Source organism: Eschrichtius robustus, chromosome 10 (genome assembly GCF_028021215.1).
Source record: "Eschrichtius robustus isolate mEscRob2 chromosome 10, mEscRob2.pri, whole genome shotgun sequence".
Taxonomy (NCBI): domain Eukaryota; kingdom Metazoa; phylum Chordata; class Mammalia; order Artiodactyla; family Eschrichtiidae; genus Eschrichtius; species Eschrichtius robustus.
Window position 1 is genome coordinate 34,212,636 of NC_090833.1, and position 27,948 is coordinate 34,240,583.

The 27,948-nt window shown below is 44.5% G+C and overlaps 1 long non-coding RNA gene across 2 annotated transcripts in view; it reads left to right on the forward strand.

Annotated features, from left to right (window-relative positions):
- The window catches only part of LOC137770038 (uncharacterized), a 101,071-nt gene that overhangs the window by 38,832 nt on the left and 34,291 nt on the right, over positions 1-27,948 (forward strand). For both annotated transcript variants that reach the window (XR_011075118.1, XR_011075117.1), the window contains exon 2: positions 16,203-16,300. This is a non-coding gene — a long non-coding RNA (uncharacterized lncRNA). The remainder of the gene's footprint in view (positions 1-16,202; positions 16,301-27,948) is intronic.

Genomic DNA, 27,948 nt, shown 5'->3' on the forward strand with positions numbered 1-27,948 from the left:
GCTTCCCCTCACTGGAACTTAGCTTCTGAGGTTGAGAGAAGCATTACCTGGAGGCAACCTCAAGGATACCCTTCCTTTCCAATAACAGATAAAAAGGCAGCCCATGAGAATATAATGACCACTGGATTCTGAATCAGGAGACTTGCCTAACCTCACTCAGACTTGGTTTTCCCATCCATGAAGTGGGGATAACACGTACTTTCTGGATCACCTCATAGGTTGTTGGGGGCTCTAGAGATTTCATAAATGTCAATTTATGTTTACTAAGAGCAGGAGGGAGGTGATGATGATCCAAGCCTCAGCCATCTAAATTTAACGTATCCATCTACATTAAATCAATTCTCAAGCACTTACCACATTCAAAGCACTGCATTGAATGCTGAGACATACAGATATATGTCCAAGGATTTAGAACTTCATGTTTCTGGGCATTTTGCTTTCTAAAAATCTAAAATATATTGATTTTTAGGTGTTATTGCTACAATCACCCAGAATAAGTTTCCAGAAGGCTGAGAGAAATCAAAGAACCTGTTGAGAGGATGTGAAACAAGGCAGAGGGCTAGAATTAGCCATCACTGAGGGCCACTGTGTGCTGGGTACTTCAAACCTCAAGATAGCTCCCAAAAGACAGGTGGCAGTAGCTCAGTCTACAGATGAGGAAACCGAGGCTCAGAGAAGGAAGCATGATGGTCCAGACCCTGATACTTTGGTGGATAAATTTACTCTTTCATCCTTCCTTTCCTTTATTCCACAAATACTTGTTGTGCTGACATCTGGGTGGAGGGATCTGATTTTTTTGTCTGAGCCTCATTTTTGGCCTTCTCCTCACTGGGCCTCTCAAGGTGACAGGTTTGTTCCCTTCTCACAAGGAGACGCATCAGAGGAGATCACCCTGCGTGCAAGCTCCGTGAGCCTGGTCAGCATCAGGAAGTGAGAGAGTGGGGCTGTTTGCTGGAGCCCAACGAGGAAAGAGGGTGGTCGAGGGCAGACTTTAACCCCACCCTCAATCATATCACTTTACATTTCTCAAGATCCTAACTAACATAATCAGGGGTCTTGTAAGGCCGAGTGAGGCTTCTGTGTAGAAGTGGGAAGAATTTTGTGGTGAGGAAAGCTCTGGGTGTTGGTGTGACAGAGTCCTCTTCCATGGAGGGGAAGAGTGTGTAATGGGACGTGCACTAGGCTTGGAGCCTGGACACCTGAGTGTAGTCTCAGTTCAAAAACTTGTTGACTGTGTGACCTTGGGCAAGTCACTTTGTCTCTCAGAACCTCATTTGTATCATCTGTAGAGGCACTGATGTGCAATGGTTACATAATTCCACATATGAAGACTTGGATTATTTGCATAGAGAAAGGGCTCCATAAATGTTAGCTGTTATCTGTAAGTGGGATAAGAGTTCCACATGGCCACTGTCACGTGAGAAAAGATTTGATATCGAAGCTGCCTATAAAGGGCCCAGTCCCCTTGCTTATGAATGGCAAGAGATAATTACAGTTTATACCACCCAAACCTCAACTCTACTTTGGGATCAAAAGATTAAGGTGATCTTTGGAGATTTATTGGCAGCAACTTTTGTGTGGTGAATCACCCATTCATTTCTATCCATGCTGTAAAGGCCTATAGAAATGATGTAGCCCCAGAGCGATAAATTCTAATGATGATGATGATAATAATATTAATGAACATTAACTGAGCACTTATCTATGCCAGGGACTATGCTAGGTATCATATGTGCATTTTCTCATTTTGAAGCGGGCATTAACATGATTCCCATTTTCAGGTGAGGAAGCTGAGGCACAGAGAACATAAGCAACTTGCTGTATCAGTCTCAACAGGAAATGGAATAAACTGGGTGGTTCAAATAGAGAGACTTCAACGAAAGGGCTACTTACAGGGGACTAACAGGGTTAAGGGAATAAACAGGAGTGTTGAGAGACCTAGAGGCTAGCCACAGTGGGAAGGGACAAAGGGAGGACATGGAGTTAACTGTGCCCAGAAAGGGTTGGGACGGTAGGGGAGGGTTGCTCAGCAGGAACAATGGCCTTGGAGAGCTGCAACTACTGCTGGACAATAGGAACCCAAGCAGTGAGGGGAGCACGATGGGAGTGGGTAGTGGACCCTCTCTCCTTTCAACTTCTGATCTCACACCAGTGCCTCCTACAGCCAAACCCACAGATGCAGTCTGTGCAGGATCAGTGTCTTAGGACACAGAACAGGACAAAAAAGGGCAGAAATAGGATTAAGGGATAGGAAATGGTGCAGATGGAAAACAATCAGCACATTTGCCTGAAGTCACTCTGCTAATAATATGTAAAATTCAGTCTAAATGCTTACCAGGAACTGGCAGGTCACGTAAGGAAGGCAGGAGGTGACTGTAGTGGGCAGGTCACCCATGCCTTATCCAAAGAGGCCTGATACTATTCAATTTTAGCCAATTTTTGCCATCTGGGAAGATAGACCCAGTGTTACAGATTTTCCCATTTTTAAGAGAAGCTGAAAATACGGATTTCAGTATAATGCCTTCCATTCTTAACTATTGGCAAATAATTCCAGCTTAAAATTATACTGGAGAATGGATAAAGAAACTGTGGTACATCCATACAATGGAACATTATTCAGCAATAAAAAGACATGATTGATCAAGCCATGAAAAGACATGGGGGAACCTTAAATGCATATTGCTAGGTGAAAGAAGCCAGTCTGAAAAGGCTACATACTGTATGATTCCAAGTACATGACATTCTAGAAAAGACAAAATTATAGAGACCGTGAAGAGATCAGTGGTTGCCAGTAGTTTAGTGGGAAGGGAAAAGTATGAATAGGTGAAACACGGGATTTTTAGGGCAGTTAAACTATTCTTATGCTGCTATAATGTTGAATATATGGCATTATATCTGTCACAACCCATAGAACTGTATAACACAAGGTGTGAACCCTAATATAAATGATGGGCTTTAATTAATAATAATGTATTATATTGGTTTATCAGTTGCAACAAATGTACCATATTGATGCAAGATGTTAACAATAAAGGAAACTGTTGGTGGGGAGGTGGAGGTAGGAAGAGGGGCATATGGGAGCTCTCAACTTTCCACTGATTTTCTGTAAACCTAAAACTGCTCTAAAAATAAGGGCTATTAATTTAAAAAAAATACTGAAAGTGCCCTGTGGGCCAAATACAACACATGCCTGCTGGATCCAGCTACCAGTTTGGACTGCTGACCTAATCCAACACCCTCATTTTACAGATGGGAAAACTGAAGACCAGAGGAGGGAAGGGGCCCTGCCAGTCTGCAAAATAAAGTAAGAGCAAAGTTTCCCATCTCAGGATGCTGGGGGTTTTCCCAACAAAGAGGGAGAGGCCCCCCAGAAAGTTCTGCTGCTTGCAGAAAAAAAGGCAGCTGAGGACAAAGGCCAGTGAAGAGCTTTGGCTCTGGTCAGGGTGGTTGGGCTGAAATGCTCCAGCAGCTAGTGAGAGCCTCCAAGAGCCTAGACACTTCTAGTGTCTGTGTTTATTTAGCCAGAGACCAGGCTCCCTCCCAGCTTGGCCTGGATCAGACTCACTGAGTTGGATGCAGAAAGGAGTGGACACTTGTAACCCTTGTATGTGCCTTAGAGCAGGATAAGACTCAGAGGACAGGAGCTGCCATCTGCAGGGCCCAACCCTGGAGCTCAGGGACTGTGATGTTATGATTACATCAAACATTTGAGGAGTGCTAGGCAATTTTTCTGAGCCCCTTTGTATATTTTTTCTCCTCTAATTCTTCCCTCTCCATCAGGGCTATGAAGAAGGTAGCCTATTTTTCTGGTTTTATAGATGAGTAAACTGAGATGACAGAGATGTTAAGTGTGTTCCTCACACTGACACAGCCAACGAGTGGCAGAGATGGGGTTTGAATCCAGACATTCTTTTAAATATTAAAAATTGTATTTGGCTAGAGACAAAAAGAACTGTTTATAAACACTGTACTCTAGTTGTTAAATGTATTCTTTTTTTTTTTTAATTAATTAATTAATTTATTTTTGGCTGTGTTGGGTCTTCGTTTCTGTGCGAGGGCTTTCTCTAGTTGTGGCGAGCAGGGGCCACTCTTCATCGCGGTGCGCGGGCCTCTCACTGTCGTGGCCTCTCTTGATGCAGAGCGCAAGCTCCAGACGCGCAGGCTCAGTAGCTGTGGCTCACGGGCCCAGTTGCTCCGCGGCATGTGGGATCTTCCCAGACCAGGGCTCGAACCCGTGTCCCCTGCATTAGCAGGCAGATTCTCAACCACTGCACCACCAGGGAAGCCCCAAATGTATTCTTTATAGGAATAGAGGTTACCATTCTGAAACTACATGTATATGAAGGTTAAACAAATAAGTAAATAAATTGTAGATAACGGGGGCCGGGTTCCTCCTGTCAGAGAAGGAAGTCACACGTGAGCATGGGGGAAAAATGAGAATGAACTCTGTGGGGATACAGTAGAGTTAGAAGTGTCAGTATGAATTCATGTCTATTTTAATATATATATACAGATAGATACAGAAACAAATATAGATATGTGTGTATACATGGGTCAGCATACTTCTACATTTCCTTGCTCTGTCGGCTGAGAGGGCCTAGGAGCAGTGACACCCCAGTAGCAAGGGGCACTGTCAGAGTCCAGACCTTGGTTCCTAAATGTCATTCTCCAGTGAAAGGAGCCAGGGCTCTTTGGAGAAATGGCCAGTTATAGGACTAAGTCAGGGTAAATACAAGATGATTCTAATGCCTAAAGTACTGCCAGAAAGTAAGGAAGTATTAAAAAAAAAAAAAAAAAAAGATGGAGCATGAAAAAAGGACATAAGAGTCAACCTGAAAGAAATTGCAGTGGGTAAAGTAAATAAATATAATATTGGGTTATAACCCAAAGTATATTAAAAAAAGATCCATGAGTCCATATTGATATAAATAGATAGATAAACAAATAAGGAAGAAGTGCCAAATCTTCATTATAGAAGAATTCCAAATAACGAATATATTAATAGAAGGAATAAGGGAAATAGAAAATCACCATTAGAACACCACAGTATTAATTGCGAGATCCACTGAGTATGGTAAAATTGGTAGGCAAAACTCTAAGGAGAAACAGGATGTTTGTATTGCCTCAAGGGACCTCCCGCCAAGTGTGGTGGTTTTAACATATGTCCACAGGTTTTTTGATATTCCTCTCCCAGGGGGTGGGAGAACTTGGTGTGTAGTATAGGCTGAACTCAGTCTTTCTCATCTCTGAGTAGGATATGGAAAGGGAAAAATTGTAACATTGTAGTGGAGAAACCTGGAAGACACCACCTTTACCAAGTGCTCAAGTTTAACATCACCAATAATAGCTTTATGTACATCATACCACTGATATGATGCAGTGAGAAGAGAACTTCACCTCGGTGATATTCTTCCTAAAAACTCATTAGCTCTGTTGTTTCCTGAGAAAACATCAGACACACCTGAGTTGATGACATTCTATAAAGTACATGAGCAGTACTCTTCAAAAAATGTCAAGGTCATGAAAAAAAAAAAAAGAAACTGTCACAGATTGAGGAGAGTAAGGAGACATGACGACTAAATGTGATATGTTACCCTGTATTGGATTTTGGAACAAAAAAAGGACATGAGTGGAAAAATTGGTGAAATCTCAATGAAGTCTGTAGTTAACAGTTTTGTACCAATGATAATTTCTTAGTTTTGATACTTTTACAATAGTTATGTAAGATGTTAATATCAGGGAAAGTTGGGGCGAATGATGAATGGGAACTCTCTATTCTGTTTTTTGGAACTCTTATGTGAATCGAAAAGTTTTCCAAAATAAAAAGTTATAAAATAAGATAAATTATGTTGGTTGCACGAAGAAGTTAATAGCCACCACCAAAGAAATCTCAAAGCCAATGAGAACGTGGCACTGCTTTATAGGTCTAACTCATCCACTGTCAAAATTAAGCCTTCAGTTCTCAGATCTAGTTTATATTATTCCATGTTGATCTTTCTAACAGCCAGGAGAGTGAAGTCAGATATTTACTGCAATGCCCATTGCACTGATGAGGAAACTGAGACACAGAAAATAGTTCCCACCTTCTCATTGAACAGATGAGGGGACTCTAGCCCAGGGAAAGGGAAGGATTTGCCCTGGCCACATAGCAGGTTAGGGGGCCAATCCAGGAGTAGAACTTCTGGCTCCACATTTTTAAAACTATCTTTGCTGCTGTTTCAGGGCAGACTAAGCTTAAATTTGGACTATTTGGGAAGGCAAAGGAGAGTAATTCTCATCTTGCCCCCACCCCCTTCTCACCTTTGAGTTAAGCAATAAAGCTGAAAAGATCCTTCAACAAACAAATCCCTCCTCATTATAGAATCCACAGGCACATCAGCTCTTAGGAAACCTGCAAGGCAAGCTCCTTAGGAGGGAGGGCTGTTCGAACACGTCTGTCCAGGTGTCCTCTTTCCTGTTCACTCTCAAGAAGACAGATTGTCTGCTTCAGGAGCAGCTCAGTGGACATCCGGGTTCCCAAACCCCTGTGGTGGGACTGGCTGGGGGTGGTGGGAGCGGTAGGCTTCCAAGAGCAGGTTTCCAGGGATGCACATTGGCCAAGGCACAATCTACACTTTTCTGTTCCAAAGTTGGATTCTTTCTCAGTGTTGGAAAATGCTCCAAAGTGTTTGTCATTGATGGAAAAGGGCATTTGTGAAGTCAGACCCACTGGGTGATCAGATGAAGATCATCTCCAGGCCAGAGGATGAGTCCAGAGAAGATGAGCTTTTTTTCTTCAAATGCAAAGTGAAGCCTCATTGTCCCTTTTAAACTCTGAGAACACTGGATTAGTAGGAAACGGTGTTGCTCCTGAAATTGGGGCCAGGAACTCTGGGCAAGGTTTGGCTGCACCAAGAGGTGGTGTTGCCTTAGAGAAGAACAATGTTTGTTTGCTTAAGTTGTAGAATGGCAGAGAAAAGACCCCACGTGGGCATCTTATTTGAGAGTTGGAGAATGGTTACTCTATTTGCATAAACAAAATATTAAAGCTTTTTTTCAAGAAGCCTATATCTCAGGGGAAAGGAATGCAATCATTCCAGTAATTAACAATTCCCCCAAGAAGTGTGGTTTGCATCATACATGATCTCCTCATTTTGATCCTTTTGGTTTCCGGAAAATGCAGTGTTTCTTCTCCAGGGCCCCATGGAGGGGAGATGGGATTGACAAGAAGACTTTGCATACCTATGATGTCAGAGTCCAAAGTTTCAACTCTTGGCTGATCAGCTTTTAAGATTAGAAAATACAGTATGGTTCAGGGAAAGATTCTGGGTGTTGCTGTCACACCACCCTAGGTTTGAATCCTGGTCCTACTTGGTAGCTGTGTGACTGACCTTCAAAGAATTGGCTAACCTCTGTGTCTTCAGTTTCTCCCCTTTAAATTGGGATAAAAGCTCCTATTTAACAGTATCGTTGGGAAAGCCCCCCAGAGGGTTCCATTGTGTAGTAGGTGCTCAGGAGACATTCTCATTGAGTATGTCTTGACTATCTCTAATTTACGCTTAAATAGTCTTGTTGTCTAGGAATATGCGTTAATCAATGATTTTATTTCCCTCAGATAAATAAGAGGGAAATTTAAATTAATTTAAATAAGAGGGAAATCCTGCTCTTTTTTAAAACAACTGCCATATGGAGCTATGGAAAAGTTAATTTTAATGATAGCTTTCAAAACGTTCAGCAGATTAACCAGAACTTTCTACAGCTAATCACACCGTAGCTCTCTCTACCTCTCCTTTGTAGCAATTACCACCATTTAATTGGCTAATTAATTGTGAAATGAATTGTTTAATGATGCTCTGTCTTACCAGAATGTAAGGTTTGTGAAGGCAGGGTTAGTAGGGACAATATCTGTCATGTTTATTACCATATCCCTCAGATCACGTGCACGTGCATGTGTGTGTATGTGTGTATAATCCAATAAATATTTGCATGAACAAATGAATTAATGAATAACTAAACCTTGGAACAAAACTAACCAACAAAAGGAAGATATTTCACATGATATTAAGGAAGATGATAATGCATTAGCTTTTACTTAAGTTTTGGCTGAATTGTGTATGGCAATTTAGCCATAAACCAGAAAAGATGACTATGGGCATATCACTAGAATTGATAGCTTCAAATCCCAATTCTGTCACTTCCTAACTGTGTGACTTTAGACAAGTAAGTCCTTTTATACCTCTGAGCCTCCATTGTTCCAGCTGCAAAATAGAAAATAACATTTATTCTGGGCTTTCCTCTGAGGATTACAGGTAATGTAAGTGATGCCTTAACAGAGCACCTGGCACATTTTACATGTTTGATAGACAGGACCTTCGAGAGGCAGTGGTTAGGAACATAGCTTTTTGTGTTAGAGTGCCTGGGTTCAAATCCTGATTCTATTATTCATTAGGTGTGTGACTTTGTACAAGTTACTTAACAACTTTTTGCCACATTTTTTCTCATCTACAAAATGGGAATGATAATTATAATAATACCTACCTTTTATGGTCACTGTGATATTTAAATATAATTAATATAGGTAAAATGCTTAGAGTGGTGTTGTGTATGTGTGAGCATGTAGATGTTTATGTATACACACATATATATATTAGGCATAATAGAAATATTGCTGTTATTCTTTGGTAGCATACGTTTATCCTTTGAGGGTATACTCATTTTCAGAAGCAGCCAAAAGTTAATCTCAGCCATGTGAATGATCAAGCTGAGAAATAGAGTTTTGGGTAAAAATCAAGGGTTTTATTTATTCATTCACTTAATCAGTATTTCTTTAACCCTAAGTGTCAGGAGCCAGGAAGTCAGGCATGAATTGGACACTGTTTTGACTCTAGAGGGGCCTCTGGCCAGGCTGAGGAGACATACACACATATCAGCATTTGCAGGAAATGCCAGACAGATCCTTGGAGTAGGAGGCAGGAAGCTTAAATTCGAGTTCCAGCTGTGCTTTGAACTTGCTGTGTGGCCTTGGACAAGTGCCTTTCCCTCTCTGGGCCTTTGTGTTGGAGAAGTTAAATTTGGTGTGATCTGTGGAAGCGTCCTGCTTTGTGGTCTTCAGAACTTACGATTTTTATTCAATAAGATGGTGCTTCTTCCAGCAGTTTCCATCTCCTGAAGCCTGTGCGGCCTCTGCAGGCAGGTATGTGAATTCCACCCACTGAGAGCTTTCCAAACTGCCAGCCTCACCTGCCTGCCTTGAGTAAAGGCCTCCCTTGGTCCTGAGAAGGAGTCATAGACCTGCTCCTTCCCCTCGTTGGCCGCGACGAGGGAGAGCACTGGCCACTGTCTGGGCCTCAGAACCCATGTGTACAATAAGGAGGCTCTGCCCAGAGGTCTCCAGGGTTCCTTCCTCCACCCTGTGCTCTCAGATTGTTAGGACAATAAGAGCTGATATCTTCTAGTGCAACATTTCGCAAACTGAGTTCAGTGAAACATTATATTCTGTGGGATGTGTATAGGATTCAGTAAAACAAAAGGTGGTGAGGAGGGGCTTGTTCCAGCCTCAAATAAGTGTGGGAAATATTTAGTTAAATTTAGATATGAATCCTCAGAATGGTAATTACATCTGGAATTTCCTCAAGGAACAATGCAGGAGAAAGAGAAAGGTAGTCTCACAGAATAACTAAGAGCACAGGCTGGATTTTGAATCCAGGTTCTCCTACTTTCCAGCTGTGTGACCATGGGGAAGTTTACTAGCCTCTCTGAGCTGCAGTTTCCTCGTTTGTAGTTCAGAGAAAAAAATGAAGCCTGCCTTTCAGTATTCTTGTGAGGATGAAATGCAGCATTGCAAAATGCTCTGCACAGGGCCTGAAATATGAGCACTCAATACATGCCAGGCATTACTGTTATATTGCCCAGGGGGCTATTTTGTGGAGACATAGTTATAAGCATCTCTCAGGACGCTAGTGTTCCATGAGCACAGTGTGGCAAATGCTGATTGATCCGCTTGTTTTGTGCTACGCTGCTTTGTCACCCTGATATTGGAAGACTCCTGTCAACATCTGCCCTACCTCTCCATCCAGTTGCACTGATCATGGGGACATGATCAGTGACAGGGGCAGAGTTTGGGCACCCTGTGCAGGGTTCTGAAAAGTCGGGTGAGCCCGGAGAAGGGTGAGTAGGCAGATGTGGTGGGAGCAGGGGCATGTGAAAGGGAGCTGTAGAGGATGAAGCTGGAGAGGTGGGCTTGGGGAAGGTTGTGGGAAGCCCTGAGGCTGTGATGAGGAACTTGGACTTTGCCCTTGGCAGCGGGGAGTTGTGCTGAGGTGTTTGAGCACAGCTGCTAGCTCCAGTGTGCCCGGAGTTCTGGCTTCTGCTCCACGTTGTCACGGCTCCTCTGCCCTGGGCATCCGGGGTCTGTCTGGGAGGGCAGCAGCAGGAGCAGCACGCTGCACCAGGGGTCAGGAGACATGCGTAAGAGCAGTGGCCCCCACTCAGCGCTGGGTGCCTGGGACACGTCACTTTGCCTCTCTGTGTCTCAACCTCCACTTCTGTGAAATGGGAGGAACCATCGTTCCTCAGCAGCCTAACCCACAGGGCTGCAGCGAGGGTTCAGTGAGATAAAGTATTTCAACCATCCCATTAAGTGGAGACGATACTATGTGCCAGGCCCTGTGTTCAGGCCTAGGGAAGATTAGATGCACAGCATTGACCCCTGCCCTTGGGGGGTCTCACAATGTGCTGGGTACCATGCAGTGAGATACAGCTATGGTCAAGTGAAACCCAAGAAAGGGCCCTTTGCCCAGTGTGGGGGTGGGAAGGCTGTGAGAGGAGGAGGCGTTCAGAAAGATTCCTCAGAGGAGGTAGCACCCCTAGTAGTTAGTGGATGAAGAAGGAAGAAATGAAGTTCCGGGCAGAGGAAACTGCATGAGCGAAGGTATGGAGATATGAAATGCCACGGTTTATATGGGTAAACAAGTAGCAAGTGGTAATATTAGAACATTAAATTTGAGGTATGGAAGGAGATTTAATGGACACTGCTGACAGGAACAATGCTTGCATTTAAACAGAGATGCACAGTCTAAAGATAAAGAAGTGAAGCTCTAATAGGATAATTTCAGGAATTAGCTAGTATAAAGCTTTTTTTGCCTGCCTTGAAATTGTACCGTGTCCCATTGGTCTCTATGATAGGCTATATCAGCGTGTTGGGCAGACTGCAGCTCTTGAATGCCAGGCTGAGGGGTAGTCTGCAGACTAATGGAAGAATTAGCCACAAAAGCCAGGGGATTTAGAATGGAATCCATGGCATTCTCTGCATGTGCAGGGCTGGCTAAGCAAGGAGGTTCCCAGAAGAAAAACACAGAGACCTTTGCCCTCCTCCTGCACTTAGGCAAAAAGTAGAATTAAGATAAGGTTGGCTGAGTGATCTGGCTATTGTGCCTGCCCTTTGGGTGTCAGCGTCCAATCTGCCATAGTGCAGGGGGCTTAAGGCACGCTGCTCAGGAGATGGGGTGATAAGCCCCAGCCACTGTCCGGGCTTTGGGGAGCTACTGCATGCAAATAAGCCTGAGCCAAGGAATTGGTCCTGTTGTTACCTGGAGGAAAGAGCTTGGATGTACCTCCCTAGCTGGGGATGCACACTATCCAGCCTGCTGCCACTGGGGTAGAGTCTCTCAGCCTGTTCCTCCAGGTTCCCCTGGAGCCTCTGAGCTTGACGGTTGAAATCTCCCATCGCGAGTCCCCTGGGGTGGAGAGAAGCAAGGGCTAGGAGACACGGGGCCTGGGCCAGGGTCTGGCTCTGCCCCTAGCCCATTGTGTGACCTTGGACAAGTCTCTTTACCTCTTTGAGCCTCACTTTCCTCATTTCCAGAAGGAGGAACGTCCTCCAAGGGCAAATATGAGCATTAAATAAGTTAACGTGTTTGGAAGGGCTTTGCAGTGGAAGAGGTATCATTATCTTTATTAAAAGAGGCAGAAGGGGAGAGCAGAAAAGCATGACAATAATTGGAAATGTGAATGCCCCCTTACTATTTGATAATCTTAAATTAATGCAGAGTTTTAAGGAATAGTAAGTATATTTTAGTTATGTTTTTAAAATTAACTATATCCCTTAAAGGCCCACACTTAAATATTTATGGACAAAAATATATAATATCTGAGATATGCTTCAAAATAAGGAAAGGGAAGACCCTGAACTGCCAAAGCAATCTTGAGACAAAAAAGACAAAGCTGGAGGGATCATGGTCCCTGACTTTAGACTGTACCACAAAGCAACAGTAATCAAAACAGCATGGTACTGGTACAAAAACATACACATAGATTATGGAATAGGATAGAGAGCCTGGAAATAAACCCGTGTACCTATGGTCAATCTATGACAAAGCAGGCAAGCATACACAATTGGGAAAAGATAGTCTCTTAAAATGAGTGGTGCTGGGAAAACTGGACAGCTACATGTCAAAGAATGAGATTAGAACATTTCTTCACACCGTATACAAAAATAAACTCAAAATGGTTTAAAGATCTAAATGAAAGACCTGAAACCACAAAACTCCTAGAAGGGAACATAGGCAGAATGCTCTTTGATGTAAATGGTAGCAAGATATAGATATATAGATATATATATATATAGATATATATATATATATAGATATATAGATATATAGATATATAGATATATATATATATTTTATCTGTCTCCTAAGGCAAAAGAAATAAAAATAAAAATAAACAGATGGGACCTAATTAAATTTTTTTTAAATGTTATTAAAATTTTTTTCATTTCCATTATGGTTTATTACAGGATATTGAATATAGTTCCCTGTGCTATACAATAGGGCCTTGTTGTTTATCCATTCTATATATAATAGTTTGCATCTGCTAGTCCCAAATTCCCAAACCATCCCTCCCCTGCCCCCCACCCTGGCAGCCACACATCTGTTCTCTATGTCTGTGAGTCTATTTCTGTTTCATAGATAAGTTCATTTGTGTCATATTTTAGATTCCATATATGAGTGATATTGTATGGTATTTGTCTTTCTCTTTCTGACTTACTTAGCTTAGTATGATAATCTCTAGGTGCATCCATATAGCTGCAAATGGCATTATTTCATTCTTTTTATGGCTGAGTAACATTCCTTTGTATATATATACTACATCTGTATCCATTCATTTGTCAATGGACATTTAGGTTGTTTCCATGTCTTGCCTATTGTAAATAGTGCTGCTATGAACATAGGGGTGCATGTATCTTTTCAAATTACAGTTTTGTCCAGATATATGGCCAGGAGTGGAATTGCTGGATCATATGGCAACAAAATTTTTAGTTTTTTAAGGAACTTCCGTACTGTTTTCCATAGTGGCTGCACCAATTTGCATTCCCACAACAGTGTATGAGGGTTCCCTTTTCTCCACACCCTCTCCAACATTTATTATTTGTAGACTTTTTAATGATGGCCGTTCTGACTGGTGTGAGGTGGTACCTCATTGTAGAGGACCTAATTAAACTTAAAAGCTTTAGCGCAGCAAAGGAAACCACCAACAAAATGAAAAGACAACCTACTGAATGGGAGAAAATATTTGCAAATATTATGACTGATAAGGGGTTAATATCCAAAATCTATAAACAGCTCATACAACTCAATATATAATGACCCAATTAAAAATGAGCAGAGGACCTGAATAGACATTTTTCCAAGAGGATATACAGATGGCCAACAGGCACATGAAAAACTGCTCAACACTGCTAATCATCAGAGAAGTGCAAATCAAAATCACAATGAGATATCACCTTACACCTCTCAAAATGGATGTCATCAAAAAGTCTACAAATAGGACTTCCCTGGTGGCCCAGTGGTTAAGAATCCGCCTGCCAATGCAGGGGACACGGGTTTGAGTCCTGGTCCGGGAAGATCCCATGCAGCTAAGCCCGTGCACCACAACTGCTGAGGCTGCGTGCGCCTAGGGCCTGTGCTCCGCAACAAGAGAAGCCACCTCAATGAGAAACCCTCGCACTGCAATGAAGAGTAACCCCTGCTCGCCGCAACTAGAGAAAGCTCGCACACAGCAACAAAGACCCAATGCAGCCAAAAATAAATAAATAAATAAATTTTTTAAAAGTCTACAAATAACAAATATTGGCAAGGATGCAGAGAAAAGGGAACTGTAGTACACTGTTGGTGGGATTGTAAATTGGTGTAGCCACTGTGTAAAACAGTATGAGGTTCTTAAAAAAAATAAAAAATAGAACTACCATATCATCCAGCAGTTCTGCTACTGGGTATATATCCAAAGAAAATGAAAACACTAATTCGAAAAGATATATGCACCCCAATGTTCATAGCAGCACTATTTACAATAGCAAGATACGGAAACAACCTAAGTACCCATCAACAGATGAATGGTTAAAGAATATGTGGTAAATATACATAATGGAATATTACTCAGCCATTAAAAAGAATGAAATTCTGCAACTTGCAACAATGTGGCTGGACCAAGAGAGTATTATACTTAGTGAAATAAGTAAAACAGAGAAATATGAATACTCTATGTTATCACTTATATGTGGAATCTAAAAAAATAAAACAAGTGAATGTGTAAAATAAAACAGAGACAGACTCACAGATACAGAGAACATATAAGTGGTTACCAGTGAGGAGAGGGAAGGGGGGAGGGGTGAGATAGGGGTATGGGTTTAAGAGACACAAACTACTATGTATAAAATAAATAAGCAACAAGGATATATTATACAGCACAGGGAAATGTAGCCATTATTTTGCAATAACTTTAAAAGGAGTATAGTCTATAAAAAATTTGAATCACTATGTTGTACACCCAAAACTAATATAATATTGTAAATCGATGATACTTCAATAAAAAAAAATAAAGAAGGAGGAGGGAAGAAACAGAGAGAGAGGATAGGGATGAGGGAAGTGGAAAGAAAGTGACTCCAGAGGAAAGACAAGGAGGCTGGAATGGGGTGAAAGCAGAGGAAGAGGATGAATCAGGGAAAAAGAGGCACCAAAGGACATGGGTGGGGAGAAAGTGAGGGAGAAGAGCAGAAGTAGTCAGCCCTTCCTTCTCTTTCTCTTTCTCTTTCTGGTCCATAAGGGGACAAAATGTCTCCAACCCCCTCAGCCGCTGGTCGTGGAGGGCTGGGAGATGGGAAGGCCCAACCCGTCTCCCTGGGGGGGGTCCCATCTTTTCCCAGCAACCGGAGGCAGGTCAGCACTGCGGGGTGGACAGCGCCCTGGCCGGGCTGGGCATCGTGCTCACTCCTAGATCCCTCTGTGAGGTACTGGGTTTGAACCCCACAATCCCATCCTCGATTCCTCTCCTTTAGGCAGCTGTTCGCAGCTGGCTTGGGAACTGACTAAAAGAGCAGGCCAGGGTGGGGTGGGGCATGTTCTCTCCTGGGGCAGGACCTGACACATGGTGGGATATCCTTCAGGACCAGCCCTGGGCAGGTAGCATGGGCTTCTCAAGAAGTATGAGAGGAGGACCCTTCCTCCAAAGGCTCAGTGTGCTTGGAGAGATACGACAGACGGGCATGAAATCCTTGGAGAACAGTAGGAGGCATGTGGACTAAGTAGAGCCAGCGTGCCTGGAGATCTGTTCTTGGAGTCTCACTGAAACCCAGCCCTGCCAGTCACCAGCTGTGTGACCTTGGGACGCTCTCTTCACTTCTCTGGGCCTTGGTTTATACATTTGAAAATGCAGATTATACTGTCTGCCCTGCCTGTCTCTCAGGAACTGTTTGAGCACATATAGGATGATGGGTATAAAAGCACTTTGTGAACTCTGGCACCCTGTATCCATGTGAGCTCTCATTTCTGGATTCCAGCCTGTGTGGCCAGGATGTTGAACTGTGTTTCTCTTTTGGGCTGTAGTTTTTATCCAAGGATTACACGAGAAACCTCCACATGGGGACAGTCCCTCGACCTTCTTAAGTTACTGTTGACATCTTATCTCTTGTTTTGTCCAGTGTATGAAGATATACTTGCTCAGTTATTCATAGAATATAATATGAGGGAAAGACGTGTGTTTCTTGAAGAACAGATGTGATTCCTTTTTATCGAAAATGAAAATTATATAATCCATCCCGATTTTCTTTTAGCCTCAGCTAGCAGGAAGATCAGAGTAAAATTTAAGTTCAATAATAATATAGGTAGTTTTTATACAATTTTCTTCCTCTTTTTTACCCGGTTTTAATTTCTCTTCTGCTGTTTCAGGATGAGTTGATGCCAAGTTGATCCAAAGATGAGAACCACGCTAACAAGCCTGCGACACCCCATTCCAGTCCTCAAGAGCAACACTGGTGAACAGGGAGGTAGAACACATTTTGCCGTCTATGTTAGCTTCCTGTGGCCGCTGTAACACAGTACCACAAACTTGGTGGCTTAAAACTGTAGAAACTTATTCTCTCACAGTTCTGGAGGCCAGAAGTTTCAAATCAAAGTGTCAGCATGGCTATGCTTCCTCTGGAGGCCCTAGCGGAGAATTCATTCCTTGCCTCTTCCAGCTTCTGGTTGCTGCTGGCATTCCTTTGTTTGGGGCTGCATCACTCCAATCCCTGCCTCTGTCTTCACCTCACCTTTCCTGTGTGTTTTCTCCTCTTCTGTCTGCGTCAAAACTCCTTCCGTCTCTCATGAAGATACATATGATTGCATGTAAGGTCTACATAGATAATCCGGGATTAAGCTCCTCCTGTCAAGATCCTTAACTTAATCACATCTTTTGCCATGAAAGGTAATATTCATGGGTTCCGGAAATTAGGAAATGGACATATCTTTGGTGCCACCGTTTGGCCCACCACTCCATCTGAGAACCTAGACTCATAAAATCATCCACCATCTCTCATTCATTATATAACTTAGTGGTTAGGAGCAAAAGCTCTGGAGTCTAACTCCTGGGTTCCCGTCCTAGCTCTGTCATTGGCTGTGGGACCTTGGGCAAATTCCTTAGTCTCTCAGCACCTCAGTTTTCTTGCCTGAAAAACTGAGGATAGTATCTCCCTTGTAGGATTGTAATAAGGATTAAACAAAATGCTCTGTAAAAACACACAGTGTAGCACCTGGCACATAGTAACCACTCAGTAAATGTTAGCTACTATTAGAGATGATGGTTTTAGGATATGTCTACAACTTCTTTAATATTCCTTCCTTCAAGAGGTGAGGCTTAATTCTCTTCTTCTTGAATATTGACTGGATCTAGTGCCTCACTTCTAATGAATGGAATAAAGCAGAAGTAACCATGTGTGACTTCAAGGACTAGGTCATAAAAGACAATGCAGCTTGGCCCTTGCTCTCTCTCTTTAGTCACTTGCTTTGGGGAAGCCAGCTTTCATGTCATAAGGACTCTCTGGCAGGGAACTGAGGTGTCCAGACATCAGCCAGCAGTAAGTGAATTTGGAGGAGGCTCCTCCAGTCCCAGTCAAGCCTTCAGATGACTGCAGCTCTGGTCAGTGCCTTGATTGCAATCTCATGAGAGACTCTGAGCCAGACCACTCAGGTCAGCTACTCTTGGCTCTCTGACCCATAGAAACTCTGAGATAACAAATGTGTTTATGTGTTTTGTTGGGTTTTTTTTAATTTTTTAAAAATTTATTTATATTTATTTTTATTTATGGCTGTGTTGGGTCTTCGTTTCTGTGCGAGGACTTTTCTCTAGTTGCGGCAAGTGGGGGCCACTCTTCATCGCGGTGTGCGGACCTCTCACTATCATGGCCTGTCTTGTTGCGGAGCACAGGCTCCAGACGCGCAGGCTCAGTAGTTGTGGCTCACAGGCCTAGTTGCTCCACGGCATGTGGGATCTTCCCAGACCAGGGCTCGAACCCGTGTCCCCTGCATTGGCAGGCAGATTCTCAACCACTGCGCCACCAGGGAAGCCCAACAAATGTGGTTTTAAGCCACTAAGCTTTAGGGTAATTTGTCATACAGCAACAGCTAACTAATAAACTAGCTATTATTATTTAATCTTTAGACATTATCTATTGTATGCCAAGCAAGGGAGATTATAGGGATGGCAGAGTATCTGCCTTCAGAGAGCATTCAGTCTTGTGGGGATTGGAGGGGGTTGTGGAATATAAAACAATGTTTACAGTGGAGTGTGAGACAGTGCCTGTGTGGTCTGTAGCACAGACAAGGTAGAAAAATGCTTTATTAAGGCAGCATTCTGTAAAGGGGGCTGCTGATCTGGTTGGGCTGGTCTAGAACACCAGAATATAGGCTGAAGTTCAGGTAGAATCCATCTCAGTCTGGGAACCTGCATATAACAGTACCTGGAGGGACTTTATGAAGGGAAAAAACCTCAGTAATTTATTAAAATCCCATACTAGATCTAAATATACACCTATCCTATGATCCAGAATTTCCACTCTTTTTTTTTTTTTAATGTTTTAATGGCACTAGGAACTGTACTAAACACTGTAGGTATTCTTTTTTTTTTTTTTTTTTTTTTTTTTTTTATGGCTGTGTTGGGTCTTCGTTTCTGTGCGAGGGCTTTCTCTAGTTGTGGCAAGCGGGGGCCACTCTTCATCGCGGTGCGCGGGCCTCTCACTATCGCGGCCTCTCTTGTTGCGGAGCACAGGCTCCAGACGCGCAGGCTCAGTAATTGTGGCTCACGGGCCTAGCTGCTCCGTGGCATGTGGGATATTCCCAGACCAGAGCTTGAACCCCTGTCCCCTGCACTGGCAGGCAGAGTCTCAACCACTGCGCCACCAGGGAAGCCCCAGAATTTCCACCCTTGAGTATAAACCAAAGAGAAATGTAGTTCACCAAAAGACAAGATGATTCATAGCAGTGTTATTCATAATATCCCTAAACTGGAGGTGTCCTAGTGTCTATAAACAAATTACAATATACTCACACAATGGAATACTTCTCAGCAACGACAAAGAACAAACAACTGATATATGCAACAACGTGAATGAATCTCAAAAACATTATGCTGAACAAAAGAAGCCAGGAATCTATGAGCATATATAGGAATATATAAACGTACACCAAGATCAAGATATAGGACATTTCCAGTACTTTACTGTATGCAGTTAATAATTTAAAAATTTTTTTAAGATAAATGGACTACTAAAAAAGATTGAAGCATATAATTAAGCAAGAATTACATATATTTTAATATACTTATTTATGCATGAGAGTATGTACAATATACTGCAAATCCATGAGCTCTGACATAAACATCCAGCTCCTTGTCAGAGGGTCTCATTGGCTTAGCTGTACAGCTAAGGCAGCAATTCCTAACCAGTGTACACTGGAGTACCACAAAGGTATAAGCTCAATTTCAGCTACAGTAATTCCGGATGTGGTTGGAAGATTGAGCTGGAGAGATTATGGGATTGAGGGTAGCTGGAGTACAACTCACTGGGAGTGAGAAATAGGATTACACACAAGAGCTCTCCTTTGTGGGTATGTAAGGGCATACAGTCCTATCGAACAATGTCACGATGCCGAGAGACCAGCAAGTAAATGCTGTACACCTGGAGGTACAGTATAATCCCTCAGGCATGCCTCTAGAAACCCTAGTATTTGAGAGTGTGTCCCGGTCTCCAAAGATCAACTTAACTAAGGAAGGTCCTCCTTTCAGGTCCGTTATGGGTCTGTCTTGTTCCAAGTTCACAGATCTTCCTCTGGACTCCTGTGCCACCTGCAAGAGGGTGATATTTTCTTGTCTCATGGCCTTTATTAATATTGAAAGAACATCTTTAGGCTTGTCTTATGACATTACTCAGAGCTTGTGATAAGTGCAAGCCTTTGTTAGTTTATTCCTAGAGAAGACGTCTATTTCCTCTGTTCACTCTTCAAGATTCCAGCACCCTGCCTCTGCCCGCATCTAGGGATGGCTTCCCTTCTCCTAATATGAGCAGCCTGCTCCAAATCTCCCTGTTTTCTGCAGGGATGTGACAATTCTGAGAGTTAGAATCTGTTTCCTTTGGTTGGAAGAATAATTTCCTGGTTGGAATCCAAGCTGAAAAAGAATTCTCCTTTGAACAGAAACATTGAGAAGGTGATATCTTTTGTGCAGTGCTGTTGACCTTCCTGGCTGCTGAGGTCTGCATTTGGCTGCTTTACCGTTTCTTGACTGATGTCATGTAGCCAACACTTGATAATTGAGGTGAACCCCAGGTATAATAGTGGAACAAAGGAGGAGGTATGGTCACTTCTGCCTGGGACCAGGAAAGGTGAGGTGGTCAGGACTCTGGGTGCATGTGATAGATATTCTAATCAACTTAGGCAAATAGGGGGCATTAATTGGTTCCTGTGAGCAAACCCTGGGATGGTTAGGATATGGTTTCATGTAGGTTTGGCAGCTTCATGATTGCTGGTAGTTCTGGGCGTGTCTTCCCAGCTTCCTCAACCGAGAGGAGAGGGTTCTTTACCTCCAGCTCCAATTTAAAAATCCTAGGGAAGAATACTGAATGGCTTTTGTTGGGTCATATGCCTGACCTTTGGGCCAGTCACCATAGCCCAGGAGATGAGTTACTGTGGCTGGGGGAGGGATTTTGATTGAAGTGAGGAGGGACTAGTTCTTCAAGAGAAATGAGGGTGATGTTACCAGAATAAGGGGAAAACATGTACCAGGGAGACAAGAGTTTTTCACTGTAGAAAATTTCAGAAAAGGTGGTATTTTATAAAAGAGCTATAATTACCGCCAATGCTAATATGCACTCCTTTTACAATATGACTTTGCTGCTCTTCCACTCTCTACCCCTTGAATCTGGTGACTTGCTTTGGCCAGTGAACATCTGCAAATGTGACGTAAGCAGAGGTTTCACAAGCACTTGCACGCTGGGGCTTGCCCTTTCTCTTGTTGCTGGGAACCTGAGTTCACCATGTAAACAAGTCCAAGCTAGCCTCCTGGAGGGTGAGATCATTTCCAGAGAGACTTTAGCCATCCTTGCTATCCCAGACATCCCAGCCGAGGCCCCTGACATGTGAGTGAGGCCACTCCAGACCATCTGGCCCTAGCTGAGTCAGCCTAGATTAGAAGAACCATCCACCCAATCCACAGACTTATGAGAAATAATCAGTGTTTTTTGTTTTAAACCACTAGGTTTGGGTTTGTTATGCAGCAGAAGCTAACTGATACAGAGAGGATGATGCAATTTAGTAAGATCCTAAATTGGCTAGACATCTGAGGAAGAGGTGGCAGTCAGGGAAGGGGGAACATTCCTGGCAGAAGAGACAGAATCAGCAAAAGCACAGAGGCATGAAACAGCGTGGCACACGTGGACACCTCAGTGTTCTGGTTTCACTGAAACACAGGGATAGAGTTGGGAAGTGATGGAAAACACAGCCAAAGGACTAGGTAGGGGCTAGATCAGAAAGAGCCTTCCATACTGGGTTACAGAGTTTCCATTTATCCTGAGGTCTATGGGGAAACCATGGAAAGCTTTTAAGCAGTAAAGAGACATGATTAGATTTGTATTCTTAAAAAATATCATAGCTATCATTAGTGGAGTGTTTCCTATGTTCCAGGTGCTTTAATATGCATGGCCAAAAGAGTGCTCTGGCTGCAGGGTGGAGAGGGATTAGAGGCAGTCAGGAGGTACAGGCGGACCAGCCAGGAGCTACTGCAGGCATTCGGGTGAGAGTGGGTGAAAGCCTGAACCAAGGCAGTGGCCCTGGGGATGGGAGAGGTATTCAGGAGGCAGGACTGCCTAGTGATTGCATCAGGGGAGTCTGGGAAGGACTCTTGAGGGTCTGGCTTGGGTGATTGTGGAGAATTTTGGAATCAGTGGCATTGAGGATTCTCAGTATCCTATAATCCCAGCTCCCAAAAGTTGAAGGGGGTTTAGAGACTATCCAATCTCATTCTCTCTATGTCACTTACCACTGATAATTCCCAAGCTGATTTTAGGTAGTCTAAGGACATACCATTTTTTTTATGGTTGGGAAATTATTTTTATTGTATTAGGAACTACTAGCATGTAAGACCCATGATTTCATAGATATTATTGCTTAGCAAAAGGCTAAAGAAGTTACTTCAATTTAAAAAGCAAGTTGATAAAAAGAAAAACATTATCAGTAATAGCACGGGTGTACACAGATATGGCTGAAATTAGGCACGAGTGAAGTTCAGGGCACCCAGAATCACCTGGAGCGCAAATCACAGGATCCCAGATGGTGAATGCCCATGTTTTCAAGTGGTCAGGTGGGATCCACCTGCACGGAGCCTGGCTGTCCAGTCACATCTGGCCCATTGGCCCTTGGGAACTGACAGGGACATGTCTGTGTTCGAGTCACCTTCAAAGCCAGATCCAGGTTAAGGATTAGATGGTGGCTGTATGAAGGTAGAGAAAATGAACATGCCCGTTGCCCAGACGCCTTCAGGAGCCTCTGGCTCAGAGAGGTGAACTTGTCCTCACCCGCCTGCCTGTCTGCCTGCCCTTTATGCAGGTCTCTGCATTGTGCTCAGGAAAGACTCCTGCGCGCAGGCTGAAACTTCATGTGTGGATGCAGGGACTTTGTCTTGGGAGGCACTGTAATGGATGGCACCCATCGTACCCCTGGGAGCCCCGAACCACTCACTGTGCAGGTAAAGGGCAGCTCTGGGCACCGTGAAGGTGCAGCTTGTGGCTTGGTGGAGGGGAGGATTAGCGCTGCAGCCCAGCAGCCCGCCCCAGCCATCGGGCGGTGCATACCCGCCTGGACACGGCCTTTCCTGATGGGCAGGGCCTTCCTTTGTTTGATTCCCCAGCACAATGCGTGTAATCCTGCCGACCTGCCCAGCAGAGACGGGCGGGCAAGAGCGCGCTTGGCTTCCTGTCTTGTTGAATGGCTTGAATGGGCGCTGGGCCCACTCTTAATCCCCCAGCGGCTGACTGTTCCGGCAGCAGGGCAGAGGAGGAAGGAGGGGAAGACAGCAGCTCTCCTGTCTTCTCTCCAGGCAGGAGGCTGGTTGCACCCTGCCCAGCACAGTTCCACTTACGTTTGAAGGGCAGATGTGAGACCAGCCATGGGGCTGCTTGCCGGTGCCCTCTTGGAACCCTCTGCCCTTCTCCCAGCACCGTCCTTGGCCAGAGTTCGGTGAACTAGGATTACAAGCAGGGAGCTAATGGTGGAGGAGAAGAGCTTCAAGATCCCAGCACATCAGAACTGGAAGCAGCCTTAGGGATTCCACTTCCCCCTCTCTTTTTACAGATGGGGAAACTGAGGCCCATACAGGTCAGGAACATGTTTAAGGTCACATGAATAAGTGACAGTAACTGACTTCAGTCAGGTGGCCTTTCCATTGGACAGCAACTGTTTCCCAAACTGCTTCCTGGAGCATTCCCAACTACTGGGATATATTTAATGCTCCTGACAAAGAGTTATACGGTCAGATGTGCTGGGAGATGCTGCGTGTGAACAAAGCACATCGAGGAGCAGAGGCCATGACAGGTCCTGCAGCCTGTGAACTTGGTCGACGTTAATGCCATCCTTTCCAGATGTATTTGGCAGTGCAGTTCTTTTTTCACGTGGCACCTTTTCGCACACAGCAGTAGCACTTACTCTAAAGGACACCATCCGGAAATTCTGCACTAGACTGTGCTACAGACTTTCTAGAAGTGATGATGAAGATGGTGAGGACACTTCTATATAAACTCTCTGTGGAGTTTAACCCACGTGGGAGCCTGTACAATGGGAGGGATCTCCTTTTAGACTCAGAGTCACCTGGTGTTTATTGAGCATCTCTTATTACCAGGTGCCTTCCACCTCGGTTATCTCTGCTGAGCCTCCCAATAGCACTGTTGGAAAGGTAATAGAGCATTGACTTTACAATCGTGGAAACTGAGGCACATGAAACTGAGTAACTCGCTTAAGGTCACACAGCCAACAGTCAGCGAAAGCAGGTTTTAAGCCGAGGTCTGCCTGCCTTCAATCCAGCGCTCCTGCTCTTCTGCCCTGCTCCCCTCTCCTCTTTCCCTACAGTCTGATAATGAGAAGCAAATACATCAAACTGGAAATAAAAGGAAAAAAGCCTGGGTTCATACGCTGTTCCACTCCTGATGCATTGTGTGACCTTGGACAGACCTTGTGCACCCAGGTCTCAGCTCCTCCCCCTACCATGGGTGGGTTAGACGCGGAGCCGAGTCCCTGTGGCTGTCTCCTGCTCCGGCATTCCATGACCCACTTCACGACTCTAGTTCTCAGGCCCAGGCATAGGTCATCCTAGGGAGAGGGTCAGTCCTGGAACGGGGTGACATGAGGCTGGGTTCATGTGTGGCATCAGGACAGACCAGCCGCCTGCCTGAGAAGGCAGAGCGTGTGCCGACTCACTCCTGACACCTTGTCAGAGCCATGGGAAACTGTCACCCACTGCTCAGGGATGGAGTCAGCCCTGCATGGTGCTGGTTCTCCGTAGCATGACCTGTGATACCCTCACACGTAATGACCTCCTTAATGGGTGGTAGAGAAACTTGCAGGACTGGTGAGGGTGGAGCCGGGAAAGGGGCAGGCAGGCATTGTGGCATTCTAGACCTGACTTGAATTTACTTTTTATAGGCTGTATCTGTCATTATTTAGCCAATCGGTCCACCCTGTTTTTTTCAAAAGAAGGTGATTTTCTTAGTTTGGGTGACTTTAGAAGGAGACTCTAAGACAAAGATTCAAGTGCAAGCAGTTTATTTGGGAGGGGGTCCCAGGAAATGCTGCCAGGGAGCCTGGAAGTAAAGCAGGGAAAGGGAAGAGCACAGTGAATGGTACATTATCAAGCAAGTGGCCCCTGTTAGTAACTGGAGCTTGATTATGCTGGGGGCTCTGGGAACCAGTGTGTACAGCTTTGGCATTGACCCACCTGAGGGGCGAGGCAGCTGGAGTATGTATCCCCCAACTCGTGTCAGCCACCAGTGGAAAACTGCGCCAGGGAGGGGACTGTTAATTCCCTAGCATGTCTGGCCGGTGCTGGGAATGACCAGCAGCTAGAGCCCCCAGGCAGAGCGGCAGGGGCTGAGGCCATGTGGGTGAGCCACCAAAGTGTCTGCTACAGAGGGCTGGTGAGCCAGAAGCTGAAACTCCAAAACTTGAGAAGGGGTCTAAGTGCCTCCACAATTTGCTGGAAGGGAAGGAAGGCTGAGTAAGTCACTTGCCCTCTTAGAGCTTCAGTCTTCTCATCCAGCAGATGGGAATGGAACCCCTGCCCTGCCTATCACACACAGGACCAAATCATAAATTGTAAAAAGATGATGAGTATATTCACCTTGCTCCCATCTGTTCCTCGCCATCTGCCTGTCCCTAATACCACACACCACTTCTCAGTCACTTCAGCTAGGATTGTGAACATTTTGGTCATTCCTACCCTTCCGGGCCAAGGACCCATCCCCCTTAGAATGGGAAAGGACTTTAGATCTAGAAATTAAGATTTTTAAGCTCAAGAGGAAGCAGAATGATATGGGCTTGGGAATCAGGAGGCCTGGAATATTCCTTTATTGAGGACCTACCATATCCACGGGCTGAGGGTGCTTGGTGATGACACAGTTCCCAAAGGAGCTCTGTGTCCTTGGGTAGGCAGGCCCCTTGTCCTCTTGTGCCTTCAGTCTCCCCACCTGTGAAATGGGGTTCCTTCTAGTGCTATCATTTTTTACTTTAAGTACAGAACTCCCAGTCTCCTTGAGATCTGCAGCCCGGGGTCAGTGGCGGAACCAGAGGCAAGGGTCCCACTGTCTGGAGATGGTGGGTAGAGGCAGGGAAAGATTCACTCCACCCTCCAGGGAGACCGCCATCGTGCCTGGGCTCCATCTGCTGTGAGCACTGCATAAGCTCTGCAAACAGCAGCTGAAGATGGTGGATTTGGGCAGCATTAAGCTGTATTAAGTTGAGCTGTTTCTACAAAGAGTACATTTTAGGATAAACATGGCACCAGAGACACGGTAAGAGGATGTAGCACTTGTAAGAAGTGGCTTCATGCCATCCCCAGCAGCTGGTGCAGAGAACTGTTCGCCAACTCCACCCGCATGTTGGTGTCTCTGAGGAGAAAATTGCACAGCACCCCCTTCCTCTGTTTATTCTGGGAAGAAACACCCCTTGAGGCCTTAGGCACATGACCCAGGCTGAGCCAATCAGAAGGCTCCAACCTCCTGGCTACTGTGATTGGTCCAAGGATGATCATGTGACCCAAACCAGGCCAATTGGAGTCCTTTCTTGGGGTTTCTTTTAGCTGGTGGGAAAGAATCCTCTCCTGATGTGATGGAGAGCTTCTCCCATGGAGAAGCCTGTCTGTGGCAGGATGAAATGAAGCCAACAGTTAGAGATGAGAAGCTGAGAAGAAAGTGTCTTGGTGTCTGAGTCCCTGGTACCAGACCTCCTTGAGGCCAGCTCCACCCCTGCCCTTCTTGGTTACTTAAAACAATAAAATGCCTTCTTTGCTTAAGCTTTCTTTGTTAAGAAATAAAACTACTTGAGTTTTATTTCTCTCGCACCAAGGCAAGAGAATCTGAAATGAGATCCACATCTTCCATTTATTGAGCTTACTATGTGCTGGGAGCTTTCCACTGCCTCACCTTATGTAATCCTGCACACAGCCATGTGGGCCATGATTATCATGCCCATTTTACAGATGAGGAAGCTGAGATGCAGAGGGTTGAGGGACTTATCTAAGGTCAATCAGCTGTTAGTAAGTGACCAAGCAGGGATTCAAACCCAGGTTTGGCTAACACCAAAAGCCACGTGCTTAGCCCTTTTACCACAGTGCTCACTCACAGCCTGAAGCCTCACCCGTTTTCACCCTCTGGGCAGCCGCCTTCAGAACAGACAGCTTCCATGACTTGATCTTTTGTGTCTTGGCTTCTTGTGTTGTGATTGAATTGCAAATAAAATTACCGTCATAAGTAATTTTTCAATAATGAGGTCTTATGATGGCTCTTGGCAGCTTAGCAGGTTAGAGTCAGTCTCCATGTTTGATTTCTCCTCACACTTTCACCAAGCTGAGCAAGTGCTTTTTATCAACATCCTTGGGAGTGTGACATTTCTGATCCTATCAAACAAATCCTAGCCTTAAGAACTGCAACCAATGTTGTTCTCTCCAAAGGCTTAGAGAGATGAAGTGACTTGCCTAGGTCATCCAGCTTGTCAGGGCAGAGCAGAAATTGGAGCCCAATTCTTCATTTAGTTTATTCCTTTTCCAATAAATTTTTAAGTCCTTACAGCCCTCAGGGTATCAAACTCTCTGCCACAAGATGTTGGTGTCCAGGCACAGATGACGGTGATATTGATGCTATCACTGGTAGAGGGTGGAGCAGAAAGCCCCACCTTTTTGCCTTTAACCAGTGAGAGTTTGAGTTTCCCTCATTAAAACCTCCCATGGGACCTTAGACAAAGCTGTGGGCAGAGAGTTGGGGCAGAGTACCTGCCTTCCCTCCAAAAACAGAGGGTTCTCTCAAAGCCAGTGTAGAATGGAGGGGACACAGGAGAGCTCTGGGCTAGCCTTGGCACTGGCAATGAATCTCTGAGTGACCTTGAATATGTCCATCAAAAATAGCCACTCTTATGGAACAGTTTTGAATGTGCAGATACTCATAGCTATCCAGTGAAATCCCACCTGACAGATGGGGAATCTGAGGCACAAGGCAGTTAATAACACATCCGAGGCAACGTGACACAATCAGCAAGTGGCAGAACTGGGGTTAGAAGCCAGGCAGTCTGATTCCAGAGTCCATTCTCTTAACCACCTCACTGTATCATCTTCCTTTTGAATTGTGAGTCAGGGTATTCTCTGCAATCAAACCATTCCAGATTTGACAGGAGGAGGGCACACTGGATAGTGTGATTCTGAGGTTGAAATCGCCAATTTTGTATTAAGATAAAACTAGAGTAAATTTATCTGGTCTCCTTTAAAGGCAGCTCACATGGCTTCTTTTATTATTTGAGAAAAAGGAAAAAAGTCCCATTCTCTGCCATGCATGTGTATGAGCGTTATCTCAACAGGGCCTTTCCCAGTTCTTTACAGTTTGCGAAGTTAACTGCAATGTCTCTGAACTCAAAG